We start from the raw sequence: 23,917 nt of genomic DNA, 5'->3' as shown, positions 1-23,917 counted from the left end.
CTATAACATGAAATACATTGACACTGACTGTAATTGGGGGTTTGCTGAATCGTTCATTATCAATGTTCTTGTCTGGTGATTAGATTGTAACAGAGCTTGTTCTCTTCTATCACATCTAATTTGCTGTGTTTCGGGAACTTCTTTCCAGATGGAACTGGAGCGTGCTGGTGTCGAATCCCAGATTAGCGGTCACCCTTCATGCCCGTAACATCCCGAGCGAAATGGAAAACCAAATCTTAAGTTGGTTTGGAATAAATCTGCATGTTAACATAGGAGGCACAGTTTGTTAGAAATGTTTTCATGTGTACTTCATGCACACTATTACACAACAGAAAAGTAACACCATTGCATTAAAGACTGCCTTTCGTTCTGTATAGGCAACTAACCTTTATTCACCAGACACACTTTGAATGTTAACATAATGTGTGGAGCAGTTGTCAAAAAAAAAAAAGGCGACTGAACTGATATGTCCATTGACCAAGAATCATGTTTGTTTATTCATTGGTTTTTGGTCTTTGACCTAAATGTCTTCATTTGTTTACACAAAGGTGCACCTTGTATTTCAGGTGAGGTAAAAGAAACGAATAATCTGACTGAATCACATATGCATGCACTATAATTTTTGCTTATGGATTTGTTTTTTGTTAAACAGTGAAAAGGGAAATTACATGAGTGCACTCAGAGGCAAAATAGCAACTGAATGTCTGTGAGGTGTCTTTCAAACCTTTGTAGCCTACCTTTCTATCTCTTAAGCACATGTCTTTACCCTTGCAGGCGTCCCTGCAAAGTGCCATACATCTCAAAATACATGAATGGTATGTAAGCAGTGTTACAAAGTGTTAAACTCAACAATTCCCTTTAATACGTCTATTTTCTCTCTTGGACAGCATGAAGTGTCCGACGTCATGACCCGTCATTACCTGTGATTCCCAATAGTACCACTGCTGATTAGATTACCATCCCTTGATTATCTGCTTTACTCAAGTCTTCTACTGAATGGATAGCTTTCTAAACCTTTTTTCTTCGACTTTGTTGTTGATGTCAGTTGTTCTGACATGAAATGACTTCATGGTCATAAAGTCTATTGACTCTAAAAGTCAGATGAGTTGCATGTGGGGTCTTGGCCTGTGTGGGAGACCAGACACTCTCTCAGTGATAACTGCGTGATGACGAATAGCTTTGAAGCCACAGGGCGATCAATCGGTGTCCAAACTGCTGTTAGACAGAAGTCATAATCTGTGGTGCACCTGGTAATGGATACGTGATTTGTATGACCTGATTTGTTTTTCATTTGTATGCGTATTTTAAGGAAGGTTGTTGAAAAAGATTCAGTGTAGTGTATATATAGTCTGACGTATTTAAGAGTATTTGTTTGACACGTCTACCTGAGAACTGTTTTTCAGATAGTCAGCCAAAGTCTTTTTCGTGTCACTGGTATTCGATATTGTGAGCAGAGTAGCGGGGCTAGATTTTTAAAATGCGTAGCCCAAAGAAGGATGGGATGTTTAGAGTAGATCTCTAGAACTCTTTGTTTTGGTTGTGTTCTGGGTGTTCTTCAGGCATATTGAATTGGTGGATAGTGCAGGGAAAGTGGCAAGAATATAAACGATTGTATTACTCATCCAAAGCCTTAGAATGTACCATCGGGTCAGCACAATGCAACATGCCATTTTGAACCATCCAGTTGCCTAATACACACCATATTAACACACACACACAGAGCACTAATGTATAACTGTCACGTTTTTGTCAGTGTTTTCTTAACTTTCTTGTAGTTTTTCTTCTTTCTTAGATGAGGAGTGTTTTATTTTATTTTGTTTGGATGATATTTTGATATTAGTTCTGATTTTTAGTTTTGCTGATTATATTTATCTTTCTTATAATGAATATAAGGTACAGTGTGTGTTTGTGTGTTCCTCATGCACAGTTTCCTGAAATTCCATGTAATGTTAATTTTAGTATGATTATGATTGTAAACTCAATATTTTCTACGTTATGCATATTGTTGAACTGTATGCATATTCTTCATTTCTCTAGTCTTTTTGTGTTCTTTGAACAAAGATGTTTTATATGAGTATCTAACAGTGATGAAATAATAGAACAGAGAGGCTAAGTTGTCACTGTGGCAACCGTCGCCAATAACCGAGTAATATTTTAATGATTGTAAGGTTTGTAACTAGTCATATAAGAAAAAAAAGACAATTATAAAAATCTAGTTCTTAGATGTTTAGAGTAAAGATGTTATTTTCTACTGTATCCATTTCAAATAGTAACTATTGTTTTAATATTTTTACTCTCCCTGGAAATTGGGCCATGTTGGAAAACAAGCTGCATATTTGATCACTTTTTGGGGTGCTGCTGGCGGGGTTAGGTGAATGTGGTGAGTAGGGAACTGAGTGTGCACACTCATCTCGTACTTAGCCAACTGCAAACAACAAGGGTGGGTGGGGAATCTTGAAGCGATAAAGGTGATAAAGGTTGACTTTTTTGCACTTCTGTACATAGTCAAAAAAGAGAGAATCATGTATATTGAGAACTTATTTTGAATAAAAAAAAAAGTATGTCTATAATGACAAGGAATTTTGCTAGGATAACAAAAAAAAAAATCTCATGAAAGGCTGAACAAAATTGCTTGCATCAAAAGGGCACTGAGTTCTCACTCTCCTACCCCTTTCAGAAAAGGCAAAGTGTTGCTCTTCTTTTTTGTCAGCAGCTTGTAGTTTGCCAGGTAACCTTCCGGAGGAGGTGTCCACTACCCTCCAGCGTAAGGGCCTGGCTGGGTTTGTCTGGTCCCCTAACCTGCCTGTGCAAACAGGTCTGTGTGTCATGGCCACGCCCTCCCAGGCCCAACCAATCACAACACGTCCTGTCTCTTTACTTTACTCAGAGAGGAATGCATGTTAAAGGAAATACATATAACGTTTAAAAGAATCACACCGCAGTAATATTGAATAAGAAATCATTTACAAAGAAAGATGTAATTACAGTATACAATATTCTATCAATGTAATGGAATAAAATATATATTAAAAAAAATACAAAAATAGAATAGTGGTTTATTTAAAAAAAAAAAAAGATTCCTGAGAATATACTCGCTAAAGTTTCACCACTTGGAGAGTTAAAATACATGCAACACAAACACCATAGCTATAAGTACGTTCTTTATGTTTATGTAAGTTGTGCTTCTAGTAGATGAAACTGACCAAACAGGAATGTAGTTGAACATCAGGCAGAATTTAAGAATAATTTCAGATTGAAATACTGCTTTGAAGTATGGTCATTAAGTCCCGATCATTACAGTCATTTCTCATCTTCTACAAGCACGCATGCTTACATTTATGATATAATGTAAACTGAACTTTCTTTCGATTGTTGTTTGTTTTCTCTGCTTGTAGTGCTAATATGATGTATTCTGTCTTCTGCTGCAGTTTGTTTCTGCTGGTTTTACTGTTCCAGGCCCCCTGAATGAATGTGTAACATTTGCATGCCGGCCACCTCGTCTGGAAAAGCACCTGTAGAGGAAACCATTGACAGTCTAAAGCCATAAAATATAATCTCATCAGAATGAAATATGAGAAGACACCGGAGATGACAGAAAGGTGGGAAATAGTACCTTCGGAAGCTGAATGTGTTTGCCTTGGTTTTATTAACTACAACATCATGCAATAATTCAAGCCATGAATGTAATTAATAGAACTTGTGGTAAACTGTGCCAACTTTGATGGACGGATGTAGTTCAGAGAAACTTCTTGACACATTTTTTCATGGGGCCTGCATTGCTATATTTGATTCTTGCTGTTATGAATTAAAAAAAAAAAATGTAATAAAAATTTACAAATGAACTGAAATAAATAATCATTTGCTTAAGACACATTATTTGATTGTGGCTTAGGGTTGTTCTGTGTAATTCAAAATTTAATAGTTTGACATGTTGTTAAATGGATGAGCTAATTTTCTTATGGAGAGTAATATGAGAAGATAATTACCAACCGTGCTTGTGCACTCAAAATTATTTTTAAATTCAGTTTTAATAATGTCCCTGAATCATAACATCAATCATCTTGAGGCACTTTAAGGTCAAACCCTTAAATATCAGAGAGAGAAATCCGACAGTTCCCACTTGGGCAAATTTCTGGCAACATTGTAAACAGCAGGCAGTTAGTTAGGCTCAGCAGAAAGACAAGAAGCAGCTGGCAATGGTCAGCATGGCAACAACGATCGCCGAGCAACCTCATAGAGGCCTGGCATTAACATCTGTCCTGGGTGATTGCGTCACAATTAAACAGTTCTAATAAGAAGAGCAGTTCACACCTGGCATTATCATGCCACTCTGCGTACATCTCAGATGTCACTTCCCTGCTCTATATGCAAATTAACAAGTACATTATGTAAATACAGAAGTAAAAAGGCATGTTGAAGCATGAGGTATTTAATGAAATGAGACATCATTTCTCAAAGGAGCCTTATTTTAATGCTATTAGAAATTAAGGAAGCATTTTAGTGAGTTTGTAATTCATAACCTGAACTATCAGGACCCGACAAGTCCGGGTCAGATTATTTAGACTAATTGTTCCATCTGTAACGTGATGTTAACATATGGAAAACCCAGATTATACACGAACACAGAACGTGACACTGAGAGCTGCTTTAAATATTTGTCCTTATTCAGGTCCACCTGACTTCAGGAAGTTGTTTTTCCCCAACCAAGAAATAGCAACATTACTTTTTGTTTTTCATATGAACAACATATTAAGTGTTAATAGGTGTGGGTTGTGCTCAAAACTTTTCAACATTGGTACCAGGACAATACTTTTTTCATTATCAAGTTCATAAAATCCACTTTCACGAAAATAAAATGTCGTTACACATTATGGATGGCCTGTAAACGCCTCACATGCAGACTATGTACGGTATTGCAATTAACAGATGTTGCCTAAATGCCTCACATGATGGAATCTACTGCTAGACGCTACAATTCACAGATGTTTCCTAAACGCCTCTGCTGCACAGAGATGATTCCAGTCACCTGTTACTGCAGAGCACACAACTCAAGACAGGTATGTGGGCAAACATTAGTGTGAAACAAGGTTTTCTAATGGGATTTATCTAAGTTGAAACGGGTTTTTTTTTATTTTATCTGCCTGCTCAAGTAGAGCTTATGTAAGGGAAACAGTCGCTTGATAATAAGATTTAGACCAGAGTAAACATAGAAAAAGTTAATCCTTTGTGGATAAAGCCATGGTAAATTTGGCACCAAATGACGAGGCCTGCACAGTTTAACACTTAAGTGTTAAACAGGATGTGTATTGGCCACCATAACTCTTTTGTACAGAGTTAAGATAGCTGTTTCCAGTCTTTAAGCTGAGCTAAGCTAACTGCCTGCAAGTTGTAGCTGCCATTTTTACACAGTAAAAATGTGGGAGCAGTGTCCATCTTCTCACCTAATTCTAGTCAAGAAAACAAATAACTGTTTTCACAGCATTAAATTAATCCTTTGAAGTAAAGCCAATATTTAATCAGTTATCAAGGGGAGCGAAAAGAGAGGGAAACAGTAAAGTCATGTAACACAAAGTGAGTAAACCATGAAGAAACTTAAACTCAACTGGATCCTGTTGGTCATTAACGCAAGGAAAATCAGGATTTCTATAACAAGCCAACTTGTTTAAAAGGTAATTCAGTATGTTGCTGAGGATGATTAGTTAGTACAAGCACTGTTCATTATTTAAACAGTCGACAGATGGAAAATGCAACCCAACGACTGGGTCTTTGCAGTAAAGATTATTCTTACTCAAAAACATCACTCCATCATGTTGCAGATATACTTTTAATGTTTCTATAATGCATTCAGAGACTCCACTCCTTTTAAATATTTTCAGGTAGTTTGTCGTACCCACTGAAGCTTCTTATTAGGGGCAAAGATTTTTATTGAGACGTCTGAGATAGTGATATGTTCCTAATTTGTTTGAGACATTTACTAAAGCACTGACAGAATCTGAATGTGACTTACTTTGGATGCAGTTTTTTAAGAGGCAAAGTGATTGGGTTGAGGAAATGCTGAGGTAATTCTTCCGACAAATAATGTGTCAGGAACAAAGATGTGATTCACAGTGCAGCCACCAGATAGCACCATCTCTTTGTGAATAGGGGCTCCCAGTTCAGCACCATCAGAGCTATTACATCTTCTTTAATATTTATTTTAAAAGATGAAATGACTGCGACAATTGTCAGAGCAAATGAGAAGGTGGGGTGGATGGAGATGAACCTCGGGAGCTTGGATGCACTGAGTTGCTGGAAGGGTTGGCAACACGTTGCTTGGATTGTTGTGGAAATGTTGACCAAAACAGCATTAACAGGAAGCTTCAGGCCATTACTCATAATGCATCATTTCCGTATCTTGATTCTACGTCAGATTATCTGCCTGAAAAATCATTAAATTACAGCAACCTGTGGATGACTGTTTTTTTTTCGTTGTTTTTTTTTTTCACGTTCAAATCAGTTCACTTGGCTTTCTTTCTGTGTATTTTTTTTTTTGCACAACTATTTCGGCTTTCTCTCTTCTTTCACAGTGTTATGAGCCTCCTTCCTTTGCCTGGTCTCTTTCCCTCCCAGCTTGTGTCCTTCTTCTCAAATCTCTCCCTTCTCTCCCTCCCCATCTTCCATCTCTGTGTCCACAGGCGTTAGCAGCAGATCGTGTGGAGGCTTAATGAAGCAGTGCTGATCCAATAATGGCAGCTTCTGTCGCTCGCCTCACAAACTATGATGTACGACCTCATATCCGCAACGCATCATGAATCTCACTTACTACTGCCCCCTCAACATGCCTAGTTTTTCAATTAGGCTGCGCTTAAAACAACTGGCTGAATAACGTGTTCATGTGCGATTGTGTACGAGTATAAGTTGTTGTGTGATGTTGTATCTCAAATTATTGTCCCCAATAGTTTTCCCCGAGTCCGTTGATAGAAGCAGTATTTAGGCAGTTACCGGTTTTAGTTGATTTTTATTAAGCGTAGTTTACAAGATATCTTGGAGAGCCCAACATCAACCTGAGGTCTCTTTGTTGGATTCTGACTTCCCCCTTTCCAGCACATACACTTATACTATAGGAAGAGGCGTTACCTAGGTTGTGGCGGGACATTTGCATAGTATGTTTGTCTCAGTACTTTTCCACTGTCCTCCGTTTGAACCACATCCCCCTTTTGATCTGATAGTGAGTTGCACCCTACTGTGACCCCAACGTGTTAAGTTCCTGCATAAGCAATGTGTTCTACAATGCTTACAGTCAGTATGTATTTTGTGCTTCTGTGCTAGGATATGTTTACAACAATACAACACACATATATATATCATATCATATTACTTACATATAGGTCGTACCATCACTACCAATCTTAAGGTGTAGACAAAAGGCTGTGTATGTAAATGAGAGTGATACTGCTTGGCCAAACCAAAAGGTCACAGGAGGTGGTCTGCAACCTGTGGGGTCACATACAGTTGTTCTTTGAGGCATTATCAGATGGCTGTCTGGAGGACTCCAGGGGGTAAAGGAAGACAACCCCCACCTCCACCAACCAACAAAGAATACATCAATATACATGACTTTTGGTGGAAGACAACCCAAATTATATTGTATTAGCATACAACATATGAGCCCTCATATGCACTAAGCAGATCTATATTCCACAGTGAGGAAAGCAGGCAAGTTGCACTGAGCACTCAGCCATAAGTGTCCATTAATGCACAATAAATGTGGTGAAGACACTGAGCAATACAATGAAAAGTGAAACACCTTTTTCTTTCAATTACAGATACCGACAAAAAAAAAAAAAGTGATGTGATAGAAGTTGAATTGAATGCTTTTATCAAAATCAACTGACCCTCTAATGGGCTAATGCTCTGACCTCATTAAGAACGCTAAAAGGGGGAGGAAGATGAGGAGAGCGTAAAACCACAGCAAGGTCAGTGTTCACATTGCATTAATGTTCAGGACCCCAGTCCGCTTGCGTCCTCATTTGTGCGTCAGTTTTACACACAGTAAACATGTGCACAATTGATACAGTTCTAACGAATAACTTTAGATATATTTCTATTTCAAGTTACTGCTGGTATTGTTTGGAGTGCCCAAACAAGGAGGAGGACACTGGAGACACTCACCTGTCTTCAGACCTCATCTGTGAGTGTTGAGATGTGTCCACCTACACAGATTTCTGAGGAGACAGGCGGTGCTGAGAACCACTTTCTTGCGTGTGAAAAATGAGACCGAGGATTAATGTTAACGGTATAGCTTCAACAGCGGGCGTCTGTCACACCTGATCTGTAAGAGTGATGTCCCCATCAAGTTTTTTTCAGCCCCCATCAGAGTCATTTAATACTGAGGACGATTCAATAAATGCATTTTCCTTGATAATATAGCTGCGCAGTGCACACTTCAAGTTCACTAAAATGATTCAAATCAATCCAATGTATAAGCTTGACAATTGAAAAGCTCTGTAATGTATTAGGAAAAAATACTGATCAGTTGAAAAAAAAAAAATGCCTCGATCGACCCCGACACCGATGTTTGAGATCAGCTCGAGACATCCCTAATGCATACCGTACCCACGCACACTGATCTGGACCCGAGTCTGCCTCTTCCAAACAGGGCCCGGATACTGTGCCCAGTTAGAGTACGCAAGGTTCACACTTACCAATTGTAACAGACTTTGGTCTCAAATGTACTGGTGCATGGGACCGAGTACCAACTGTGAAAGCCTCCTCAGATGCAAGTGTATAAAAGAATAACAATGACGTGTTCCCTTTGAGACGCCAGATAAACAACACATCAGAGAAAACGGGCACCAAAAGGGTTTTTTATGTGCCAAACCAGAGGATTCCAGGGTTGGTACACAACAATCAAAAAGACAGACAGCTTAGATTATTGTCTTCCTCTCTCTGAAACCTCTACTTCAAAATAATAATTTCATTGTTGTGAGGCACCACCGTCTCCGCCTCGACTTAAACCCTGTTGCCGTCTCGTCTTCACTGTTATCTGACTGCTGAGTCACCACTTGACTTTCACCGAGTGCTACTTGGAGCACGGATCAAACATCCAATTTTCTGTCAGGTGTATGTGGCAGTGGGTGTGTCTGCCTTCATGTGTGTGTGACTACAGTAAGTGTGCCTGTGTGTGTCTGCTTACAGTAAGCGCCGGTGAGTGTTTTCCTGTGTTGATGGAAAAAGAGAGTGGAAGCGTTGCAGCAGGTTGAGCTAATCACATTTCCTCCTGGAAGAGGAGCGCTATTGATCCGGCCTGCTGAAGTCCATCACAAAATTTAACACCACTGCAAACAATGGGCCTGTAATTTGCTTGTGTTTTGATGAGAGTCCCGAAACAGAAGCCCGTCCGAAGACACCGGGCCAATGTCTTCCATTTAGGCTTAGCTAAAACGTTTTCTGCTTTGTACCAGAAAAAGTAACTCCATCCACTGTATTCATCAGCCGTTAAAGGTTGAACACTGTAAACTCTGTGTTTCTTCAAACTTCCCACTGACTTTGCTGCCGATTTCAGAGCATCTTCCCTGAATTCATCACCTAAATAACAGGGATTTTGGTGTTGTTGCATTCAGGCTTTAACCCTCCTGTTGTCCTTGGGTCAAAATGACCCGCAGTTGTGCTCAACCAAGATCTATTTTATTTTCATATTTTTTTGGGCTCATTGGTGACAAGGAGGCTGTGAGGGTTTCTTTAAAGAATGATGACCAATGATCCCAAAACATATAAAAATGTAGAAATAAAATAGGACTTGGTTGAACACAGTTGCGGGTCATTTTGACCCGAGGACAAGAGGAGGGTTAAGCAGGTAGGGGTCATTTACATTTAGAGACGGAGTCCTCTGAAGGAGGGCGCCTCTCTCTTGGGGAGGAATCATGTTCTGCTGGCCCCATGCTAGAAGATAATAATAATGATCGCATATTTTTTTTCAGATGGTTCTGAACCTATTATCTGCTCAAATGATCCTGTAGTGTGAGGGGTTTACAGACATAATGTTCCTGTCTGGAACTGGTTTGAAATGAAACGGTGAGGGAATATTGTGCAGAAACTGGCAATGTCCAATGAGCGTGAGCTGACCGGGAAGTGTCACCCACCCCACCCGCCCAGAGTGCAGTGACGTTCATTTGGAACAGCATGTCCACGACAGTGGAGGGTCAGAGAATGTGTAAATATACAAATGATCACATTTCTAATGATCACAGGTTTCACTCTCGACTCCACTTGTAGGTACTTATTCCAATAATGGTAGCTTTCACTAGCCCTGTTTTAGACCAACAATAAAACTGTATTTCTAACTCGCCTCCAGCTCGTGCTGCAAAACGTATATGCCATGCTGATTCTATCTTCTCAGCCATTGACTTCAGCCACAGTATTTTTTGTCCTATTTGGTTTTTCAGTGCAAAACAGAGCACACCCAAGCAGCTGCTGACAAGGGTCTGCCTCAATTTGGTTTTGCTCTGACGTCACGTTTGATCTTGCATGTTTGTTCGAGATCTCAAGTCCCGAGAATCACCACTCTGCAACAGTTTAGTAAAAACGATAAATTTGGGTTCCTATGCAGATGATTCGGTCAAGTGCTTCTTGACCGAATCATCTGGTGTGTGCCTTCCTATGATTAAATATTAGAAATAGGTTGAATCTGTCATTGTGTCCGTGGTGTCCTGTGATTTGAAAGTCCTCCATTGTGCACTCTGCATCAGGGACATAGTAGAATCAACACAAGATCTTGACAGCCTAACGGATTTGACAAATTCTGACTGACACATTTGTCTATGGTAGACATATTTCTGTGCACTCGTTTCATGAATCCCTCAACCAAGGTTTATTTTTTTAACATCACAAATACTTATTTAAATGTCATTTTATGTTCAAACTTAACATTGCAATCAGGAATTTCTAGGTGTATAAAAAAAACGTTGAGCTTCGACCAAACTTTAGTGACAGTGAATATTTTAGCTCTTAGATCATGGAAGAAGACCAAGTCGGGGGACAACAATTGGCACGGCATTTTGCTGACAGAATATGGGTCAGACAAAGAGGGTACTGAGGGCACAGCTGTACCCAGAGATGAACAGCCACTATTCACTTGGTGACAGGATGTCCCTCGGCGTTACGTGTGGCACACAAAGACGGGAATAAAAGAAAGAGAGAGGAGGTCATTAAAGGCACGTTGTAGGTCCGATTAGCATACTGTATGATGTCCCTTTTATTGAGTCATTTTTCTTTATAGAGCTGCAGTGCTATTTGAGGACAAATGAAACTGCAGTTGGGAGAAGCTAACAGAGTATGAGAGCTGGGGTGAAACAAACAAAGCCTAAAGAAAGATCCGACTGCGATACGAGAACCCACAGGAAGGAGGAAAGAAAGCAAAAGATCGGTTGTAACAGCTGTGGTGTAGGCTGAGCTTCATCTCTGACAGGACTCTGTGGACAGCTCGGAAGCCGAAATGGATTCCAGTCATCTGTGTGACAGAATTGTCCTCCAAGCTTGTAAAGGTGGGGAGGCGAGGAGGGGCGTGGTGGGGATCACACTTTCAGTCCAAAGACGGACTGATTTGGAGCTTTAATATGAATTCGAAGCAGACCATGTGTAAATCAGTATGCCGCTCATTGTGTGTGTGTGTGTGTGTGTGTGTGTGTGTGTGTGTGTGTGTGTGTGTGTGTGTGTGTGTGTGTGTGTGTGTGTGTGTGTGTGTGTGTGTGTGTGTGTGTGTGTGTCACCATTAATACATCCCTGTCATCAATGGTTTTCCTCAGCAGCTCCCTCTCTTTTTCTCCCTCACTCGACCTCATTTAGTCCGTCTCTGTCCTGCATGTTGAGGCCATAAAGCAACCTGTTCACTGAGGCTATCACCAAGCAGCACTGTGTCAGTTGGCACCTAAATCAGCAGTGGTTTAATTCATTTTCTGTGATTTAAGGAGAGGGAGAGGGAGCCTTTGCTGAGACAGCCAGTTTGATATAAAGAACCTGCTGCACGCAGCTTTTTTTTTCCTTCCTTTTCTTCCTATCTTGTTTCAGCTGTTTTATCTGAACAGTTTTAGCAGTATCTCATCTCTGATGCTTTCGTTATCTACTGTGGCTATCCGTAGCTGCCAAACTGAATTATACAAAACTAATCGGCTTCTGGTTTAGGAATGGTTTAGCACGTATGTCTGTTCACACCTGGCCATAACATGGAAACCCGGTGATACTACGTCCCGCCCACCAATAGCTGTAACCTGACTGCGCCACAGGCCTGTCAATCAAACGGACTTGTTTAACTTTCTAATTAATAAGGGATTATTTTCAGATGGACCGTGAAAAAAACTAATAAGAAGGAGTGACTTTAGCTAACAACACAGAGTTAACCGATGGAGACATTTTATTGAGTAAGGATTTATTGAGACTTTCGGAGCCAACCTCTAGTGGCACTCGGTGGTATTGCAGCTTAAGGCACTTCTGCATCGGCCTCATCTTTCATCCAGAAGCTATGAACACTTTTATATCCAGTCAATGATATGGCCGCATTCTTTTAGCAAGTGAACAACTGTATCCTGGGCAGCCGATTCAACTGACATCCTCTGAGTAAAGAGAAATATTGGATGTAGCTCTTGCTTCCATGTTTTACTGTCATGTTACAGCAGGTCACTTAACATTTTATTTTATTTTATTTTTTTTATTATTACTTCTCAAACAATTCCTGAACCTAAAGATCTCTACCTGCTCCTCTTTTATGATTTTGTTACCACACAAAAAAAAATCTCCTGTGAGATTTTGCCGAGTTGAACTGCCCATAAAGACAAATAGATTTACCTGCAAACTGAACCGGTGGCTATAAAGCAGCTGTTCGTGATTAAAAGCACAAGCTGTTGCGCCATGCTTGTTTCACCAAAGCCTCCTTTAGTTTGTTTTTCTGTTTACCTCATCTGTAATTTCTGGACCACATCCAAGACACAGCTGTAGAATAGTCGTGACACAGCTGGAATAATTGAATGACTCTGAATCGACTTGATTGTGTTGAGCCTGATAGTTCAGGTTGTGAATTACAAACTTGAGTGTTCAGAAGTATGTAATATATTAGACGGCACATTAAAATAAGGCTCCAGCGAGCAAAGATGTCTCATTTTGTTAAATGCCTGTTGCTTCAACTCCCGTGTCCTTGGGTTGTTGTACATGTTCACATGTTAATTTACCTTATTTTTTACATGATGTATGTATTCATTTGCATGTAGATTATATATCAAGCCACATAAGGGAATGCATAATAATGCCAATTGTGTAAAGCCTCCTATTCGCTTCCTTACTGAGAGTTTGATGAGAAGATGGACTGATTTCATACGAGCCAGGAGCCGCTTAGCATATAGACTGTAAACGGGGAGACAGCTACCCAGCTGAGATTTAAATACATTTTAAATCATGTAAAGAATAAACAAATGAGATTTAATGTTTAATTTGTATGAGCTTCAGATTTGCTGGTAGATGTTTGCCTTTGGACAAAGCCAGGCTAGCGGTTCGCCCCTTCATTCCGGCTTTCATGCTAACCTAACTTGGTACAAGCCAGCAAACTAGCCTCAGCCATACGTTATAGGGTCGCAGAACTGGTTCTAGGCATTAGTCGAACCACTCTGGAAATCAAAAGTGTTACTTTATAGTCTCCTCAAATGGGCACGCAGGAAGGTGGAGAGAAAAGCTGACCTGCAGAGATGGAGAAGGTGCAATATTGTTGAAAACGGGAGATGACGGTGCGTGCGCAATCGCACAAAAACCACACTGTGCTCAGGAAAGAAAACTTTGGCGGATACGGTAGGTAGTTGCAGCGGTGGCAGAGTGTCGGCCGGTTTCCCATATGGACGTCCCCAGACCCATGTGTTCATAGAGTGAAATCGGGTTCTGGTTCGTACCAGGCCGCATGAGACGTGCCACAAGTTACAAATAAACAATGAGAACTAAAAAGGAATACATTGCTCTAATGCTTTCTGGCGATCCGATCCAGTTCGGACGGACCAGACCAGCGGGCGCCATTGTTTGCACGATAAACAAAAAGGACTCTGGGAATTTAGGACCCTGGGAACTTAGGACCCTGGGAACACGGATTGTCTCGGTGAGGAAAGGGAGTGCTGCTGCTCTCATGAACTTTCATTGCTTTTCACTGACTTTTTTCACAGTGGACGTTTAGACATGTCAAAACAGGAAAAGCACGAGACAAATTGCATTAACTAAATCTTCAATGGACAGAGAGTTAATGACCTCGTCTGACTTTTGAGAAAAAAGAAAACTGTTGAATCATTCCTCGAACAACCTTATCGTCTCTTCAGCTCCTCAGGGTGTGGGTAACATAATAATTCTCACTCAAGTTATTTGACAACAAACAGGAAACAGGAAATGTTTTTTTTATCCCCCCTTGTATGCAAAAGATAGCAATCACATCACAGAAGATGCTTCACAGCCACAGCTCTGTTGGCATTTCTGTTTTGTCCCCGCCTCACACAGCACAGAGTGCCTTTCTCCCTGAAATCAAGTCTGATCAGGTCAAAGCAATCATTATTGAAATGTATTCAGAAACCCGCAAGGTAAATACAAACTGATGTTTCGTTTACGGTCAGTCAGTCTAATCTCTGTACTATTTCCTGCTCCTGAGCCCAGCCCACCACCATGCTCCTTGCTGTGACCTTCAGCTTCAATATATTCATGTCGGCAGCCAAACCTGAGGCAGGCAGTTTCTCCTGAACCTGTGCGAGTTCTCGATAGCACCGTGACTCAGACACTTTATCACGCCAGAACAAACCGCTGCTCAGGAAATGCTTTTTTTTTTTTTTTAATCTGTGCCACCGTTGCCTTGAGGTAGTATTAGATCCAGCTCTGAAATCATTCATATGTAGACTAATCTGTATATTTACCGACCAAATATTAATTGGTAAGTGCCAGTGGATGAAATGAAGCAAAGTGTTTGAAGCTGTACTGACCTCTTCTTACAAACCTTTCTGTCGCCTTATTAGGCATGGAAAAATGGTGCTCACCAGACCATACAGCTATCTAGTATGAAGTTAAAAGTGTAACATAGCTGTTCTTTGGTTTAATGCGTCACAAGGACACAAAGATGGGAGTAGTAGGAAGTGAAGGAAAATTAATCTCCCTAAATGTGGGGGATGGAAAGTTTACTAGAAGTAAATACAACAATATCTAGGAAGTAATTAGTGAAGCAATTTTTAGACTAAAATCTGTTTGTCTCAGACTGTATCAGAGCAGAAGACATGACTTTACCTGCTGGTCAACTGCAGTTCAACTCACATCTGTAACTCACAGCAACCTCCCGCTGACCATCAGGCTTTCTGAAACAACCGAGAACTGGATCGTAGTTTAATGTCTCTGCCAATCAGTCAAGTTGGAGTTTACGTCTATGTCTGTCCAGACTCGTAGTGAAGACTTGGATGTGTTCCCGATCAGTTGTTCAATCCATCCCTTAGGCCATTTGTTTTGATATTTCGGTCTATACCAAAGTGGGGAACAGACCGACTAACATCATTATCCTTAGAACTGCTATCAGTGTGGCTAAAAAAAAAAAGTACCATCCTTATCAAGACTTAAAGAGCTAGAGGGGCACTGAGGGAGCACAGACCTCTTCCAAGACCTATAGTCCACACTTCTATGATATGCAAAGCTGCATCCATTAAATATGTCTGGATCTTTTACAATTGTGGGAATGTTTGAGTTGTACCAGTTCCATTTCCCCCCTATTAAACCACTGTCTCCATGTGCTCTACATCCCAGAGGATTGCTGGTACATGTGACTGGATTGTGATGGAGTTATGGTATTTCTAGAATTGTTTTTTTCACCATTTCATTTTTCTGCCATCTCCTGGATTGTTAGATGTGTTGTATTTAGTGAGCCAAATGACAGGGAAAATAATCCTCCCTGTGATTTGCATCCTCTCTAAAATTGTGTGGGATTTTACACCTGTTACACTTGTCCATTAAGTTTCATAAAAATCTTGCATGTCTTTTTTTTTTTTAGTTGTCCTGCTGATAAACAAACAAACAAACAAACAAACAAACCGCGTCAAAAACATATTGACAGCCAGAGTATGTTTGAAGGTTGGACTTTAATTTCTGAAGCACAACTCGAAGGTTTCTGCTTCGCTTCGGAAGTTAAGAGTTGGATACACTTGAAAGTTCATCCTCAACTTAAAAGGATTTTCTTCAGTGCAACTCAGTTTGAACTTGGCTCTCAGCCCACTTCTTTTCAGCTCAGAACTCCCATGGTGCATTGCTGCCTTCCTGTCCATTTCTTTATTTCTAATAACAAGAAAAGAAGAATTGTTTCACTTCTTGGCGCTCCCTTCTGTCCAGATGTAACACACTGTGGCTGCCTTTCTCCTGTCATAGCTGTCAGTTTTCTCTGTTTTGTCCTCCTCCCTCCGTCTCTGTCTTTCTTTTATTCATTCACCCTTTGGTCTCTCTCTCTCTCTCAATCACTAATGCTTCTTGTTGCCACATCTCTTTTCTCTCTATGTGCTGTCCCCTCATCTGTCTTTTAAGTCTTCCCCTGCACTGTGCTTCATCCATCTCTACCACTCCTGCCATGGTGCAGAATAATGATAGGCAGTCTGACGGGGAACGAACCCTTGACTGCTAGTCTTGAAAAATCTCCACCAAGCAGGATGTTTTCATTATATTTGTCAGGCATCGACCTAAAGCTTATTTAAATTGGCATGGTGGTTTGTGGTCTCATGTAAAAGTGGCATTTGTGCAACCGAAAGCCTTTACTATCCCATGTTTTCTGTCACACATTAATGCGAGTCAAAGCTTTGGAATGTGGTTAATATTTTCTAGCCAAAGTAAATCAATGGTACGCATGCCGAAAACGCAAGTGTATGTGTGACAAAGATAGTGAGTGAGTGAGTGACTTAGCATGTAAACGTATTGCATCATGCCATGTCCACTTTTACCCATCACCACCTCATATTTTTTTTCTTTGCGTCTTCCCCTCTCTCCCTTTTTTTTTTTTTTTTTTTTTTGGGGGGGGGCATAAAATGATTGCTGAATGTGCAGTAACACTCCTTAACGTGTTTAGACACACTAGTTCAAACACCATACAGTGGGACCGGACTTTTATGCTTTGTCTGAAATATACCTTATTTTTCACCTGGTCAAATTGCTCATAAAATCCACAACCTCATTTGCTTTCCACTCCGAATGTTCAGCAATTTTACACCAGCTTGGTTCCTTAATGGGAAAGTTTGACAAAGTCATTTTTTCCTCTCTTTTCTCCCATCCTTCCATTTGTCAATGCCATCTTTCATCATCTGGCTGTATTCCATTGAGGATTTAATGAATCAGAGCCAGTCCAACGTTGGTTCACAGACAGGCCAATTAAGTGAATGCTGTAAGGTACTGCACATTCAGATGGCGTCATTCCTATACTCATAATCCCCTTTCACACACGACAGGATATTTTGCCAGAGCTCTTACACGCACACACGTACACACAGCACTACAAACACAATTAAAGTTCCTTTCTGCTTGCATGGCCACAGCCATGTTCAATGGTATTCTGGGTAACTAAGAACTGAATCCAGGGAATATCTGATTTGAATCTTCTTTAGTGCTGTTGGGATACTGGCAGAGTGCAGATCAATGTAGGGCTCTTTTGAACACATGCTAATGTACATCCTGTATGTATCACCAATTTCCAGAAGCTTTGTGAGTCAGCATTAGCCCCACTATATGGCCACACAAGGAGGAGACTTGCACTAATGTGCACCATTAGCTCCTTTAACTCCCAGTTTGCTTGAAGCATCTTGTTATCCTTGCTTCCAGCCGTTTGGACAACAGATGGAGTAACAGAGAGGCATCAACCATTAGACAACGTCACTGTCCTGCAATCCTGTCCATCCACCCACCACTCCACATTCCTCACATTCAACACTTAAAACCCTCTGCTTCAGAAATGCCAGGTCATTTGACCCACTTCTCATAAATCAGGTTAAGTGCATTGTTTCACTGGTTTTACAGCTTCACTGTTTAAATTGAGTTAAAAAAAAAAAAAAATTTAAAGTGTTTGTTTTGTCAGCTTGAAACTGTTGTTCCTCGGTAAACGGACTGGGCAAACTGAAATGTTGATTCCTTGCCACAGTTTTTAATCCCAACTGGTGAAAGATATTTCTTGAGTGCTGTGAAAAAAAAACCTTCTATTTCCAGGCATAAAGACCTTGCTGGCCTCACATTACCTGATTTTATTATTTGTACCAGTCATAAGATCATTTATTGGCCAAGAATCACTTAAGTTAGAATGATGCAACAATTGGAGTATGTGTCCAGTCATTCCCTGATCTCAAAAAGCAAATTCAATCATCTTGTCGCTCAATCTCCTGCTGTTGGTCCTCTTGTAGACAATAAGGCACTAGTTTACAAGTTCATAGTGACCTGAGTAAAAGAGCTTTCCTGACTGTTCTTGGAACTGTGTTGCCAATGTTATGTTACATTTCATAATCTGTATGTATTGTTTTCAATAGAGCTTGGTTACTTTTATGGTTTTACACTGTTCTTTTGGTTTTTTTAAGGTGCTCTTTACATATCGCTAATATTTTTTTTTCAACAAACTCCAGGATAAATTATTATTATCTATTGCTTCCTGTATGCTGCTGTAGCGAACAAATTTCCCCTCGGGGATTAATAAAGTAACTGCCTAACCTAACCTAAAGAGTCCCCCCGTTGTCCCCCACTACCCAAAATAATAATGAGTAACATGCAGCAAGCTAGAAGTAGAAAACCAGGTCTTAATGCCAGGCATGGTCTGACAGCCTTTTGTTTTAAGCATCCATTTAACAAAAGCCATGCTTATCAAACTGTACCTGGTGTTGACCTTGCACGAGAGCGAATAGGCCAACCATCATGGTGCATTAATGCTTCCACCAAGATATGTCAAAATGTCTGCCAAAACCCATTTTTGCTTTAATTAAATTTACTCCTGCTCACTGCATTAGAGCATTTACTCCCTTTACTGACAGAAGACTTACTCTCATGTCCAGGAAGCAGCACCTCACACCCTACCCCTTCTTCAATGTTTTTCTTTCTTTTCATTTAGTTTAGCCCAATATGACATTAATTCAACATTCTCAATCTTTCCCAGATGTCATCGGGCTTTGTTTTATTCCCTGGGATGAGAACAGATTGCTTGGTGAACTTAAACTTGTGGTGTACTTGTTGGAGATCTAAAGTGGCCAAGGAAGAGAAATGAAGCAGGAAAATTACCAAGAAAAAAACGTTAAAAAAAAATAAGTTTTTTTCTGAGGTTTCGTATCACAAGTAAAAGATTCAACCAATCATGTTGTATGGAAGTGGAAGAGACGTCGCGTCACAACCTTTAATGATCATGTAGATTGTCTGAGTCTCCAGCCACCCGGTGTTATCTGCACAAGAGCATGAAAAATACAAAGACCACATCGCAAGGACAACTTATGCAGCAGCTTTGACGAACAACCAAGCGATCAGGATGGTGAGTAGTTTACTAGAGAGAATGAGCTGACGCAAATCTATACAAACTTTTTTTTTAACAACTGTTGCAAATTTACATTGTTGTCGCTGAGTAGTTTTGAAGCAAATATTGGCAAACAAGTATTTAACATTTTGGTCTTTGGTGACCCCGGTGTGTGAAGGCGTTAACTGCTGGGTATTTAGGGGGAAACAAGAGGCTGTGATTGGTCAGCACTATTTCACACATCACCACCACTTTAACCAAAACTCTTTCCTCATCATTCAATTAATCTGGTCCTCCGCTTGGTTTCTTCTCTAGGAGCCATTGTCGAATTGTATTCACATCACAGCCACCTTGTAAAAATGGACAAATATCAGGCACATATTGACTTGCTCCACTGTTAGACCTGGCAGACTGGAGGTCTGGCGCAGAAGCGTATTACTGTGGTATTTACTCAGAACAGACACACTGACCTTCTCTATTTAATAGAAAGCCTCTGTGACCTTCAGCCAAATTGATCAGATTATATTAAAAAAAAAGTCCGTTTCTCAATGTGGAACAGAGAAAATAAATGATACCATGCATTTTGTGTACGATATATGGATATTGGATTTCAGAAATGCAGATGGAGTGACAGAAAAATGGAAAGTGAAGTGAGATGAAAGAAGACGATAAGGTGGCGTCGAGGCCACATGTGGAGTTGGTCATAAGCTTTAGCCTGTTGATCACAGTTGCAGTCAGAGGAGCCCTACGGAGCAGCTGACCTTTGTGTGTGTCTGTGTGTGTGTCTGTGTAAGCTGTTTACTAAAAACTAAAGCGTACACAACTTATCTGACCTTTCTTTTAAGGTCCATCAGGTGAGCAGTAGAGCACAGTACTTTAGATGAGCTACAAATGTCACCGAAAACTTTTCAAGGTTACTGCGATAGCATTTTTACAAGTAACAGAATAGTCTGTCCAGAAATATATCCAGTGAACACAGCGTTAACACATTATCACAGTTAAAGTTGATATAACAAACTTGTTAAAAAAAATAGTTGCCTATAAACACCTTCAGTATACAGTGTATAGAGTAACATTAACAGTACTCAGGAGTTGTGCTTCTTCAGAAGACCAATCTCCACTCATTTAGAAAATATGTGTTTGTGTAGCATGCAGTGGCTTGCTTGTGCTGCTCTGCTGAAACCTGCTGTGGATGAAGACAGAAAAACACTAGATTTCTTAGGCTGTAAAACAATGAGCTCAAAAATGTTAAAACTGTCCTAAGAGCTGCGTAGATCTGCAGAGTCGAGGGATAATTTTCTATCGCCTACAACAACTCTTTTCACGTCATACCGTAAGTACTGGGATCAACCATTGATATGAAAATATTGAGCGCAGTACCTTTGCGTAATCAGTACTTTTCCATGATAACAAAGTAGTCCGGTGAGAGGGAGATCAGATCTCTTGTAGAATATACACACTGCTCACCCCACAAAATAACAATCATTACAGTTTTCATCTAGTTACACAGTGAACACTAACTTTTAGAAAAAAATCAAGGTAGATTATATTCACGTGGATTTAACAGATCATTATTGTAAAACGTAATCTATTTATTCATTCAGCATGTTTACACAGTGTATTTTCCACCATCTTTCACACTCCCTGTGAAACTAACATATAACTACAGAAGCGTGAATTTAAAATGATTTTTTTTTTTTTTAAATGATCCCCAAATTCCCCCAAAACAGATTTTTAAAAAGTGACCACACTATGATTGTGAGCACTGCTACTCACTACTTCAAACACAACATTAACATATTTGATAACCGATGCAGCCACTGTGATCACTCTGTTTGGTACCAAGTTTTTTTTTCAAGTGGGCCGTCCAGCATTATTACAGCAACAGTCCCACGGGAAAAGACTCTACCAGGCTTTCAGACATGCTGTTACTGGAAATGTAACTACATGATTTGCTCTCCCAGACCCACAGCACAGAAGGCCAGAAGTAATGAGTGTTTAGGCTAGAAACAAAGAACAAGCACAACCAAATACAGACCACTGAGGGCCTGCATGTTGGTAAAGCTCCTGCATTAAACTTGAGTCACCTCTCGTCTATAGGTGTTCATTCTGGAAGGATGTAAAGGAGTGCGAGATTCCTCTGTGACAAGTAAGGACGAATGGAAGTGAGAGCAGGAGGGATGGCAAAAGGAGGCACAATGGTGACGTGATGCAGAGCGACATGAAGAAAAGAGGTGAGAGAAGAATTCATTATTTTCCAGCCTGGTCTGTCAGACGGCTGATAAGGGAGATCAATAGCCTGAGATGATCATCATAATCGTGTGTATTGCTCTTCTTATGGGCGTGTGATGAGCCTTCTTGGGCGAAGAAAAATATATGAGATAAATATATGTGGAATGGGCACAAAGCCGGACAAAGAAAACAAAAAGATGAATGAGAGAACAGAAACATACGAGGAGAACAAAGGAGTTAAATTGTTGAAAATGCGCTGGAGCTCGAGAGATTAAAGGACTTTATAGCAAAGTGAAAAAATCATTTTCCTACGAATCCGTTAATTTATCAAATTTTATTTTTCTTTCTGAAGCAGATGCATCATGGTCTACGCATGCTAATGAGGCTTAGGGTTTTATTCTAATTGCTTGTACTGGAGACCCAGTTCCACCACAGTTAATGAAAATGACACAATCAGGAGGTAGCCATCTCTAGTGTGATGGTGATTGGGTTGTCAGAGGAACCAGCGAAGCACGATGTAAAGAAATGCAGGTCAGATCCTGAGACAAATAGAATTTCCCATCAGGGCTGTCAATATGATTACATGTGGGACATAAGGAGAAGTGTTACAGCCAATCAGTTTGGAGACTTCTAACAATGGGATGAATCCACTGGTGCAGCTGAGAAAATATGGGACCCAATGGGCTTGCTAAAGTTAAGAATGTGTTCCCTGTTTCAGCTCTACTTCTCGTGTAAAGACCTGTTTTTAAAGTGTCTGCAATGATGTCATGCTTATTGGTGCGACCTTTTTGCTTTTCCTCACTTCAGACGAAATGGAGCAGTGGTTAGGATGTTTTGGACTGGAAGGCAGTGATCCATAATCTACACTGAGCGAGCTCATAGGGGCTGCAGAAGGTAATTTCAGCGTTGGCCTTATCTAACTTCACACCTGGAAGCATGTGCTGGGAAACGCAGCTCCCTCAGACATGGATTGGTTCTGACTGGAGACACCTGACTCACCCGAATCTGCGACAGTGTGAGCAGAGTAAATGAAAGTCACGCCCGGTTCATCCATAAATAATGTTCAGCATAAAGCACAGTTGCAGGTTTTTGATAAATGATGACATTTTTATTCATATTTATTCATCATCGATTGTATTTATTTTATGACAACTGAGCAACCTCGACTGGTGGAGGAAAGCTCCAAATACCCAAGATACTTTTTTCAACTTATGTGTTTTAGTCCGAATCGACGAGGGGCCCTCAAGGAGCTCAGGGACATTTTAAATCTACTATTCCATTTAATAGATGCAAACTCCATCTGCTGAGGAATACCAGTGTGATATAGTTGAAAACTCCAGAGCAGACATAAAATGGATTTTAAGGTGAAATTATTCTGTCTGCAATCAATCGCTTGTTTTATTGATTGTCTAGTATTTTTGCCAGGCTTTCCATGTCTTCATCATATGCTATTGATCTTGAGATGTCTTGTAATTAACATTTCATCTATCGATCGTGTCAGTTAGCTAGCGCTGTTTTTTGGGGAAAACTTCCCTCTGATCTTGTTCAACTTGTTAGCCTGGAACAGTAATTCATCAAAACATCAGAGCAATAAGATATAAGAAAATGGAGCACATAAAGTGGTGTTTTTGAATTTAAAAATGAATAACCTAAACATACTTTTAAAAATGGATTATTTTGTGAACTAGTGTGCATCAACTCCATTGTTCTGTGTACCGTCTCTAAAATAGAATTCTTTCTCATTTATGTGTTCTTTGCCAAACGATGCCTCAAAACCATTTTGGAAATGTGGTGAAAACCTTCACATCACAAAGCAGCTCCTGTGACAGGTTGAGTTGCTCTGACCGTGCCAATGTTGGTGGTTAATGCATTTAAATTTATCATGCAGTGAGCATCCAGACGTGCCCAATATGTCTCTGTCCCTGTCAGCCTCAGGGGAAGAAAATGGAGGTCAACGCCAAATGGGATCAGGTCCTTGGCAGGAAATGTAATGGCAAGTGCAGAGAGCATTTCTTAACTTTGCTCAACCTGCTTTGAGACGTTGAATAGTACATCATTTCAAGTCGACAGTTTGTTAAGGATATGAGACAGGACAGAAAAAGCAGATTCATATTAAATGTCACATGTCAAACTGCTCAACAGCTTTTTTTTTTTTTTTTTAAGAAGTTTGCTTAATCAGATTGCCTGCAGAAAACAGATTTG

At 40.2% G+C, this 23,917-nt stretch overlaps 1 protein-coding gene across 12 annotated transcripts in view; it reads left to right on the top strand.

Moving 5' to 3' along the window:
- LOC138625405 (muscleblind-like protein 1) overlaps nt 1–3,876 on the top strand; it is a 62,162-nt gene extending 58,286 nt beyond the window's left edge. For all 12 annotated transcript variants that reach the window (XM_069706296.1, XM_069706297.1, XM_069706300.1 and 9 more), the window contains one exon: nt 149–3,876. The gene's annotated coding sequence lies outside the window, so the exon portion shown is untranslated. The remainder of the gene's footprint in view (nt 1–148) is intronic.
- The last annotated feature ends 20,041 nt before the right edge of the window (nt 3,877–23,917 follow it).

Source organism: Brachyistius frenatus, unplaced genomic scaffold (assembly GCF_029030835.1).
Source record: "Brachyistius frenatus isolate BFR_SWC_R1_liver_20210118 unplaced genomic scaffold, ASM2903083v1 Contig_62, whole genome shotgun sequence".
Taxonomy (NCBI): domain Eukaryota; kingdom Metazoa; phylum Chordata; class Actinopteri; family Embiotocidae; genus Brachyistius; species Brachyistius frenatus.
The sequence above is the reverse complement of the archived record's forward strand: the minus strand, read 5'-3'. Positions and strand labels throughout refer to the sequence as shown.